The 11,917-nt window shown below is 40.8% G+C and overlaps 1 pseudogene; it reads right to left on the reverse strand.

Annotated features, from left to right (window-relative positions):
* Positions 1-276: 276 nt before the first annotated feature.
* Positions 277-3,220, reverse strand: LOC103652193 (uncharacterized; annotated as a pseudogene).
* Between the last annotated feature and the right edge of the window lie 8,697 nt (positions 3,221-11,917).

Raw genomic sequence — 11,917 nt, forward strand, 5'->3', positions numbered from 1 at the left:
TCATCCTCCCGTCCCCATCCGCTCCGCCCACCAAAGAAGAGCATCTGGACCTCTTCTTTTTCGAATCCACAAAATGGTTGTTAAGCTACTGCTATATTGCTGACCAGATTGATTTACAAATTTAGTTTGAGGTACCTTCGTTAGAGTGCATGCTTACTCAAGGTTGTTGTGTTTCTTTGTTTATATGACTTGGATAGAATATGGTTACTTCTTTCTGGTGTGATATATTATGAAGTGCATGACCACTGAATGTCTTAGGTTTGCCTCATGTCCTCTCTACTTCTTGTCATTGATTGGAGGATCACTACTCTTTTCTTTTAAAGTAATACCAAAATCATTCATAGGATCGATTGTTTTGATTTTACATTCAGAAGTGAAGTCAGAATCCACCAACGTTGTGGAACCTTTCCCATTGTTTGGTAGATTGTATTCATTTTCCAAGCTCTTTTGATTTACTTCAGTGTCGTCAGCAGTTCCAACAACAAGGTCTGGGGTATGCTGTTTTGGTAGCTCAGGAGATGCAATGCTTACAATATTGTCATCTTCCTCATCATCCGAATAATCAAATACCACTCTTCTCTTTCTATTATTTGCATTAGTGGATCCCCTCTTGTACTTTATCCCATGTTCATCATCGCTGCTATTTCCATCTGCTTCTTCCTTCGCACAAATTTGTGCATCAGCAGTAGCTGAAAATATTAACAGCATTAGTTCTATATTAGCATGCCTGTAAAAGGGTTGATATACAGGACTAGATGTGTGCTGAGAATTATAAACGAGAAAGTAAAGCACAAAGAATTTGAATACGAACATTTGTGAGATAATACCTGCAACACTTGCTACAGCTGTAGAATTAGTGGTGCTTGGAGGCATAGGTTTTGCTGATGCACGACCCCACATGTTAACCAGTGATCCACCATTACTAGGCATGGCCTTTCCATTTTGAGCTTTACTTTTGCTTGCATAGGCATCAACTGATTGTTCTTTGATAATAGGACCATTGCCAGCCTTATATAATATTGTGGAATTATCCTTCTCGGACTTAGTGTCTGCTCCCTGCTTTGAACTTACAGGCAAATCTTGCCGCCGAGCAGTAACAAACTGCTCCTTTGGAGTAACACTAGGCTTAGACTGCGCGACAGCTGCAACACTATTCAAGGGCTTTGGTGGCAATGAACTCACATGCTTTCCATTGGATGTTCGCTTGAAAAAAGAATTCAAAACACCACAAAACCTGTGCGTGATTGTGAAGTGATGAAATTGAGAATACTGATCAGGGATAAAAGTTGCATAAATATACATGCATATGAACACAGTTTTGCATCAAGGTATTATCTGTGACAAATTTCACTATTTTATATATAAATCTATCTCCATCTATATGTGTGTTTGGTTATGTATATTCTCATTTGGTTATGTCTTCGCTTACAATTCCTTCGTGGGCATGCCTGAGACTTGGGAGAAAACCAAATGGGCTAAGAGAACAATACCTATTATATCTCAAACAGTTTTCATAATCAAAAGGCTGGTTGAAAAGCTCCTTTGCCTGCACAAATTCATGATTCCAAAGTAAGCTGTATCTTTTGGAATACAGGCCTGGATACTGTAGATCTGAACCGAACAAGAATCTTTGAAAATTTGCCTTGCTTCTGGATGGAAGACAGATTAACTTTTTACATAAGAAATTTGACACTAGATAAAAGAAACATATATCTGGGAAGTGAAATGGTTGTTTTCCTTTTTTGCTACTGACTAAGAAGAGATCCAGATGCTCTGATATTCACAGAGGTAACTGCATGCCAGAGTAACTAATATTGGCTTTTATTTATCATTTAGTACCAAATTGTTGGCCTCCAACTGTATACATTTTGTTAGCTATTTATGTTTGCATTTTAGCTGGTGATATGGGTTAATAAGCTGATCAGATCAATCCCTCTGTTTGCCATTATTATACTTTCATATAATGCATAGTACTACATGTTTTCTTTGACCTTCATTTGATTACTGACCATTGTGTTATAAAGCTACTTCTAACTTGTGTGCCAAATTACATGTTACGACTATTCATTCGATTATCTGGCCATGGTGGATTACCCACTTCCATCAGAACTTCCCATGCCTTTGTGAGCCAATCCTATTAAAGAAGTTAGTCCTTAAACATCAATTTCCATGCATCATGTCACTCTGTATATCATGTCTTGCTAAGTTTAAGCATTTGTGAATCATGTCGCTATGTATATCATGGCTAAGTGGTAATTGCCCTTATGTTTACATGAGCAGTGCGTACAACATATATGCGCAGATTGTAAATCAATGACATAATGTTAGTTGTGACATAAGATGAGCCACACTAACTCCTTTGTTTGGCCATTGGTCGATGTTCAAATATATTTGTACTTGACAAAGGAAATTGTTATATGGTGAAAGTTGTGCTGACCTTTTTTTAGTTATAGCAAAAGCTTCTTCTGAAGGGTACAACTGTGACTAAATATTTCATTTTTGGTGAAAATTGTTATATGGCTTGATTATCTGAATGGGAAATACATTAGTTGAAACTAAAAAACAAAATTGAGTATACACAGTAACATCCATATTTTTTGGGATGCAGATTGGGCCACTGAATTCATTGTGTTTTGGGCTTTCTTTTAGATATTTTATTTCTTGCATTTCTGGAACTAAATTGTGTACGACAAACTATATATATTAATAAAAGGACTTCCCTTATTTCTTTATGCATTTTCCTTACCCCGGTACCACACATGAAACTGAACGTAGGACGGTAGGAGTATATTTGCTATGTAGACCAAATGGATAAAACCATCCAATATTTTCATAAACTGAAAATGCAGAGAAAGCAACAAAGTTGTATCAATGCAATCGTACAGGCTTAGTAGGAGCTTCTAATATCTAGCACTAATAATATGTAGAATGACATATGACTGAACAAACAATATGAGGACTGGTAACAATATTGATTTCGCTAATAGGGCTTAGATTGGATACTATGATTTGTTCACATGTGATTTTTCCAGTCCTCTATAGGGCTTGAAGATCATTCTTTGGCTCATTTATGATATATTGGCACATGGTCTACATGTTAAGCCGCCTTTGTTTTACCACCTCAATATATTGTTTCCTTGGTTTTGTATTTTTTAATTTAAAACCACCTACCCTGCTGCCTTACCAGGGAGTGGCCAGCGATCGCTCCACATGACCACATCGGCTGAGGACATGAGGGAGGCACCGGCAGTCACAGAGGTGCTGTACAAGTGGACAAACATTGACAAGGGGTGGCAGTCGCACTGGTTCGTGATCCACGACGGAGTGCTCTCCTACTCGAAGATCCTGCCTCCAAGGACGCTGCCGCAGGGAGGACCTGGGCGCGGATCTTGAACTAAAACTAAAGGATGCCTATGTAAGTTATACTTTCTCTCACATTTACATCAACTTATTTTCCAATAATCAGCAGACCTTGACATGTTTCTATATACTTTCTCTCACATTGACAAGTTTTTTAGATTTAGTGCAGGCCACCTTTATTTGCTTAATGAGTCATCGATCTTGACACATTTTTTCAGATTCATCGTAGTTTATATGCATTCTTTACATGTTTTTGTCCTTTTCAAATTCAGTACAGGTAAGTTTTTTTTGCTTGGACAGTCTATTTCTCTTTGCTTGGACAGTTTCTTTTAGATTCAGGTAGGCCACCTTTCTTTGCTTAGTGTGTGGTCGATTTTGACATGTTTTTCAGATTAATCATAGTTTTTATTCATTCTTGGCATGCTTTTGTCTCTTTTTTCAGATTAGTCTTTATTCATCCTTGACATGTTTTTGACTTTTTTCAGATTTAGATTCAGTACATGTAAGCTTTGTTTGCTTGGACAGTCTATTTCTCTTTGCTTGGATAGTTTTTTAGATTCAAGTGACTTGGTGCAGTTCATTTTGTTCTTAGTATGTTCAGATGTTCTTGATTCTGAACTTTCCATGGTGCTATTCATAGAAATCCTGGATTAAACACCATGATGGTGAATTTCTCGGGGGGCCCATTGGACCACCTGATTTTCTCTTCTTTGATATCAAGTTTTACCATGGAAAAAGTTCAAAGTTTTTTTATTCTTGTGCAAAGAGTTGTTGTGACAAAGTGCTCTATTAGTATTAGACTATTAGTACAACATAGGCATCTTTTGCTCCTCCCCTGTTCTCCCAGCTCCAAAGCTCAGAATTCTGCTAGCCAGCTAGGAATAGTTTAGGAGTGTCGTCCAAGTAACTTAAGCATCATTTCCTACTCCTCGGAGGCGTGGAGTCTCCAGAATCGTGTCCCATTTCTATCTAATTGTTTAGTGAAGTTGCTTCTGATAAGCATGAACAGCAAAAAAGTACTCTTGTGGTTGTAGGTGCAAGACTCGAACGTCGTGCTCTACAGTCGGCAGAAGTCTGCGAAGGTGAAGCTATACGAGACTCGGATGATGTCCACCATGTGTTCGTTCAAAATCCTGTCAAGGTAATAAGTTTTGATTCTTAATGAATTTAGCTGCTAAAACTTGAGAGTCACTTGCAGATCTCATAGTTGTTGAAATCTAATGTTATCTTGTAGCAAAAATTGAAGCCATGATCTCATGCTTTGGTTAAGATTAGCTCTATCTTTCCGCTTTCTATCCAGGGAGCCACAATTTTTACCTTACACAATTATATTCATGTATTTAAATCATATGTTTGATTTTAGAGCTGCCATCCCATGTGGGTTTGGCCTTCTAATCCTGACTTACATTTGAGTTGTAAGAAAATAGTTGCACGTTTAGTAGAGCTTTTTTGTACACCAAGTTGCAAAGAAGTATATTTTTGTCCCCACTCTGGTTTGATTTGACCAGTTTTTTGCTCGCTATGTGTTACTTTTTGTTGAGCAATCTGTTATTTGCTTATTTATTATGCATACAGACCAGATGAGGAGGAAGGGCTCAAAGCCAGATGCCACTACCGGAGCGCTAAGGTGGACAACATTGTCTACTATCTTGAGGATGACGTCTATGTCAAGGTCCTTGTTCATTGCTTTTTGTTGCTTCTGCTCTCATTTTCCAATTGCCATTAGGTATCCTGCACACATAACCCTTCTATGTGGAAATCATGAAATTAGACATTTGACACATGTATGTTCTAATATGTGAAAAACTGTGTCAATTGTCTATCACCGAGAAAACGAATAAGGTGAGCCTTTTCCCTTTTCTTACTTTGTTTCTCTCTTTTCCCCCTTTTTTGGTAGCATGATGATGAATATTTTCCCCCTTCTTACTTTTTATCTCTCTCTTTTTCTTTTTTTGGTAGTACTATGTGTTGGCCCAATAAGAGATCCGCTTTCTTCAATTCTGAGATGGAATTCTATCGATTCTTACTCCAATTTCCCTAACTACCATACTCCATCTAATCTCCAGATTCTGGATGTCGCCATAGTAGAAGATGCTAGCGAGAAGAAACTCTGAACGTAACTGCAAGGAAGCATGACGTGGGCCGACTCTCCATCCCAGATCTTCCTATCATCATCATCACATCATTATCTTTTTCCTTGCCAGGTCAGTGGTGCTGTGGACCCATTCATCCATGAATCACAATCTGCATGTCCTGTTCATATTTTCCGTCCCTCTGTGTTATATAGATAGTCGGCACCATCCATTTATATCCTTTTTATAGAGCTAATCATTGAGATATCTTTTCCTCTTGGTCCCGATGAATTTGTTCGTTCTATGACGAGAAATCATTGCTTCCTCTACATATGTACGATGCTTATAGATACTATCTATGTATTTGTATCTATAATATTTTTGTATAAATATTCTTTTGATAGTTTTTAATTTGTATAGCAACGCATGGTTATACACCTATACAATATGAAGTGATTAACATAGTATTGTTCTTCCCTGTTGTTTTTAGTTTGACGCAATCCATGGATTCAGTACCAACAAAACCATTGGAGTACCTGTGTTCTATCAGTAACGTGTGAATATGGAAATTCACAACGATTATATGGTGAACTCATGTCTTTTTCTAATGCAAGGAAAACTGTAAAGTCTTCATTTTTCACTTTCTTGTCAGTATTTATGAACAAACAAACATTACAAATGAATATAAAAATGTATTGTTGTGTTCTACAAATGCTTACTGATAGTTTGAACAATGAAGGTCACTGTGTTTTGTATTATTTTTTGAAATTGTTTCTGTTATTGATTAGTTAATGTCTATAATACTTTGATGGTTATGTCTTCATCCATATTAATTTGTTTGATATTATTGAATATGAATGAATTAGTACTATTTCTAATAAGACTCGATTATCTAATGTGTGTTTATTAATACTTTTAAGCTTAATTTAATCCCAACTGCAAGTATGGTTTTTCTTTTGGAAAACTAAAAATAAAATAAAATGAGTGGTAGTTGTGGTAGCTAAGAGGAAATGTATATTTTATTGGGATGGTCCTACGGAGGGTGAAGATATAAGGAGAGAGCGAGACTGCTGATGTGGCGTAAAAAGTGGGATATAGGGGGAGGCACTGAAGACGGTCCTAGGCTATCTTCAGCAACATCCTCTAAATTTCATCCCGTAAATGAATATTTCCTGTCCTTTATAGTTCTCTCTAAAATATTTCATCCTCTACATTTCCGTTGTGGGCCATAAATGGGTCATATAATTTCCATTGTGGGTTTGCTCATCATTGACCTACCATATTTCTTCTCACGAAATAGAAGGCAGCCCCAGTCTTCGACCATGTCCTCCTCCGCACATGGCCGTTGGGCCCTTTCCTGACCTGCGACCATGGCTAGTGTCGCCCCTTTCGAATTCGTGTCTGCTCTGTTCTTGCCCCATCCTATATGTGCATCGCATGACCGTCGTCACCCCGTCCTAGCTCTAAGCCCGTGGCTAGCGTCACCTCCATCAAGCTCAACATTATTCACCGGATGTGGTTGCGTCGCGTGATGGAGGTCGACATCGTCATGCTTGGAGATGTCGCGGGCAATGCCACCTCCATCTCCGCGCTCGATCTCTGACTCCCAAGTATCCGCTTGATCTCCTCTCTTTCCTCGTTCTAGCCCCCTCTTTTATAACTTTTCGACGTCGTCGGCGTTGCAGCTGAACCAAGTTGCTCCCCATCGGCAGTGTTGCTGCGTTGACCTCCAGAAGCTTCTGAGGCAGCGTAGGAGAGAACAGGAGGAGGCGGCGTGCGCTCGTGAACAGTTGATAGCAAGCAGTCTCCACTCCACTAAATGTTGCAAACGAGGAATTTATGCTATATTTTAGCAGAAGTTTTAGCATTTCTTGTTGGAGCTATACTGGACATGTAAAACCTATATATCTAGAGTACATGGTGTTTATAGTCTCTTGTTGGAGACAGCCTAAGGTTACCTTCAGCGGTTACCACGAGGTGTCCCCACCACTTCTTTAGCTGCTACAGGAGCACACTACATGCCGCAGCAGTGCCCCCTATGGTGCATGCCAAATCGCGGTAGGCTTCTCTCTCCCTCCAGATGAAGTTGGACTATACCTAGCAGTCGCCAACTTCGCTCTGTGTCCCGTGTTCATGGCGAGGTTGACAACGAATGGTATTCGAGCAACACTTGAGGCGAAGATAGTCTCCCCGTCGCTCGAACCTTCCAAGGAGTTCCTGGAGCGTAGTGTCTTCATCCCGCGTCACTATTGTCATCCTAGATCCTCACTAGCTTCTGCTTCTTCCCTGCGTCACCCTCAGTACACAGCGACGGTGGTGCTGATACTTGGGCGCTCGGCAATGGCAGGGCAATCCCATACTCCACATATGCCTAAGTGGCTCTCCCACACTTGTCTTGCCAATTGCCTCATGCCCTTGCCTCCGGTCGTCCGCACATCGACCGATGACTCTATGTGTCGTCCTCTGGTGGACCGTCGACCGCGCCCGGCTCCGGTGCGTGCACCGCGCGCCACATGCGGCCGATGGGCAGCGGAAGCTAGCAGCCCGGTTTGAATGACCTAGATTATATGAAGATGCCTCAGATGCTACTCAACTACATGGTTTATGTTTCTCAGGTGACTAAATAGATCATGTGCTGATGTTAGCGATTCTTGTGTGGAAGTGAAATCATGCCAATTTGAAGCCAATATGGTTTAGGTGTATTTTTTACTAGATTTAGGGTGAAGGTCAGTTTGTCTTCTTTTATTCTGCAAATACACATTAACAACCTAATGACTTTCTATTGTTTTAATATCAGACCAATAAACCTTATGTCAAAGAAAACTTTTTTTAATATGTTATGAAATGTATCAGCTTGACGGCTGCCAATTCGACCTCTCGAAGCAGTCCTACGTGGCTGCATGCGCTGCTGTGGATGACAAGCTCCGGGCAGCCGCCGCTTGGACGCGGTCCAGAGCGGCTGCAACACACTGTCCATCGTCAAGCAGGGGACCTCATGGTTGTCGCCAATGTTGGTGACTCCCGAGTTGTTCTGGGCACCGCATCCGACGACGACGCCATCACGCCGTTCAACTCATCGTCCACCTGAAGCCCAACCTGCCACGTAAGTCGAGTTCTGATCAGCCATGAATTCTTGTACGCTGGGACGACAGCCATTGCTGACGTTGTGTGAGTGTCTTCGAACATGATGTATGTAGAGGATTTGCGCATCGGTGGTGCAACGACCAAGTGTACTACCTCGCTCATGAGCCCGGCGAGCACTTCGTCTGGTAGCCCAGCTAAGAGTGATCGGGACTCGCCATGTCGCTCGTGTTCCACGACTACTATATCAAGGACTGTAGCATCATCTCGACGCCGAAGGTGACGCAGAGGAGGACTGACAACAATGTCCAATTTCGTCATCCTCGCCACCGTCAGGGTAGCTTTTTGTGCTAGCCTGCCTTTAATTCTCTTCGCAAACACATACACTTGCCATTTTGTTTAAGCAAGCATGTATGGTGGTGCGTGACTGATGACCGACGATGTATGAGGGAACTTCTTCCGGCAGGTGTGGGACATGCTCTCCAACGATGAGACCATGCAAACCGTGGCATATATTAAAGTCTGTATGGTACTGATGGTTGTAATGTAGTCGTGAAACAACTAGATTAAAATAACAAAATTTATGTATAGCCAGGATCCCAAATGGATTATGAAACCTTTTCTCATAACAGTATAATACATATTTTGTATATAAGTTATCGTGGTATTATATATGTTCCCGTTGCAACGCACGGGCACTCACCTAGTTAACTTATATGTGCCAAAGCTCGAATTATAGATAATTTGCCCCTCTGATATCAAAACAAAGTGCATGTCTCCTATAAGTATTCAAAACTTGTATGCACACTTTCTGGGGGAGGTTACTCTATAATCTAAGTCTTTGACACTAATACTTTTTTTCAAGTCTATTTTATGTACTAGTCTCAATAAAGGAAAATGGAGTCCCTAGAGAAAGACAATAAGCTTCCACTACAACTCCACAAGTATTCTAAGACTTCAATTGGTCTCGAGAGACTACAATTGGTATCATCTTAATGTCTTCTCCAGTATTTGATTAGAATATACTTCATATCTTATACTTCTCATGTTGCTATACATGCATATGTTGTTCAATCATATTTGTTACCTATGCATAAGAGAAGTTAGTCTAATCAAATCATGTCTTGTTCCTCTATTTCTCACATGCTTTTTCCAAAGTAGAAGATCTCTGTCAGGGGGAGTACTTCTTCGTCTCTAAAGGGGGAGAAAATTCTTTCAAAAGGAGAACACTCATTTAGGGGGAGTAATGTTTAGTGCTTCAATTGATAAATCTTTTAAGAGGACAAGTCTTATTTGCTTCCTACATGCTTTTAATGTCTTCCTTTTCGGTGGTTGATGCCAAAGGGGGACAAGTTTACAGACCAAAGCAATGAAAATGATATCAAACACCAAACACCACCAAATTAAAATTTTGATCTTGCAAGTAGTTTTGGTCTTTTGGTCTAAAATAGGAAGCAAGTGAATTATGAAGTTAGGGGAAGGCTAAGTCCATAATATCACTTTGTGGGGACTTTCATGCATCCTAGCAAGTAAATTGCATATTTTCGTTCAAATGTTTATTATATTTGCTTGCTTTGGTTGTGTTGTCATCAATCACCAAAAAGGGGGAGATCGTAAGGAAAATGGATCTCGGGCCATTAGGCTCAAAAGGTTTTGGTGTTTGATGATCAACATAACCTGTGGACTAATGTGTTTGCTAGTGTTTATATTTATAGTTCACAGGATTCAAAGAGGATTGGACTAAGACATTGGGGGATTCAACACCTCAAATGAAGACATAAAAAGAGACTAGAAGTCCAAGACTCAAGAACAAAAGAAGCCCAAAGAATCAGCGAAGAAATCCATGAAGAAGGGCAGTCAGCGAGCGCATAGGTGGTGCACCGGACACTGAACAGTACCCTGTCCGGTGTGCACTGGACTGTCCGATGGGACACCCAAACAGTCTGCGTAGAGAGGTCCACAACAGGCGCTCTCGAGCTGCAGCACCGAACTGTCCGGTGTGCACCGAACAGTCTGGGTAACGGTCGAATCCAACGGTCGACTGCTACAGAGCCCAACGGTCGGCTGACGTGGCAGGCACCGGACAGTGAACAGTGTATGTTCGGTGTGCACCGGACTGTTCGGTGTGCCCGTCGATAGAAAGTTGTTGCTTTCTATCTAACGGCTAGAAGTGTGGGGGAGTCTATAAATACCCCCCAACCAGCCATTTGAAGGTGTGGGAGCCCAAGCAACATACCAAGGCATAGTATAGACATTTTCAAGTGCTCATACACCGAAGTGCTTAATAGAATCACTCGGTGATTAGCGTAGGTGTTTTGTGAAGTGCTTAGATTAGTTAGACCGCTTTACCGCTTGCTCTAGGTGAATCCTAGTTAGTTGAGTGAGTTTAGAAAAACCACACAACCCTTCGGCTCTTGCACGAGTCGTTGTAATCGTACCGAGTGGGGCAAGAGTCTTGCCAGACTGTGACAACCGAATTTGAGTCACGATCACCACTATGTACTGGAGGGAACGAGGCCCATGACGTTTTCGGCCGGAAGCTCGATAGTGGAGACGGCGGGGAGCGTCCGAGAGAAGCCGAAAGCGAAGCACCACTTGCACATGGAGAAGGCCCGCGACTCTCTACGGAGTTAGTCGACTGTGGTGCTTGGCCCTCGCGCGGGCTTCCCTTTGCGTAGGGGCACCAACGAGGATTAGTCGGGACCTTGCGTGGTTCCAGATACCTCGGTAAAAATATCAGTGTCATCCATGAGAGTTTGCATCTCTACCTTGCTCTTTAGCTTCCATATTTATATTAACCATTTAAGTTTCAATCTTTTCTTTATAATTAGATTGTTTAGGATTGAAACTTAGCCATTGCGATAGAGATAGCAATACTTACACAAAACCTAGTTTGCACATTTTAGTTTGTTTATTTGCATAGGTTTTCCTCTAGGGATTTATTTGTGGCCTAGTTTAGAGAAAGTTTTAGAAGTCCTAATTCACCCCCACTCTTAGGCATCACTCGTTTCCATCACAGGTCTATTCTATCCTTATTTGGTGCATGTAATGACATAACTATCTATTTGCCAACTGTCGTCGAAGTATATAATAAGGTGATACATAAGAAATATGACACTAGAAGCAGGGTTTGATAGACATGATAAAGTGTTCTGCGGTGCTTATGGCAACACTCTAGCATGAAGATCAAGATTGATTCTTGCAGACATTTTCAAACTCCAAATATACGCGATAACATCTGATTAGGCAATTAACTAAAAACATGTTATTACTAAACCCCTTTTTGTATTATTACTAAACACTATGAGACCCACCCAAACCCTCAACTGGTGTCCAATATTATTGAGATGATTATAATAACCATCTGATAACCGCAATTTTTATTGGCTAATTCAATTTTGATT

This window comes from Zea mays, chromosome 3, assembly GCF_902167145.1.
Source record: "Zea mays cultivar B73 chromosome 3, Zm-B73-REFERENCE-NAM-5.0, whole genome shotgun sequence".
Classification (NCBI taxonomy): domain Eukaryota; kingdom Viridiplantae; phylum Streptophyta; class Magnoliopsida; order Poales; family Poaceae; genus Zea; species Zea mays.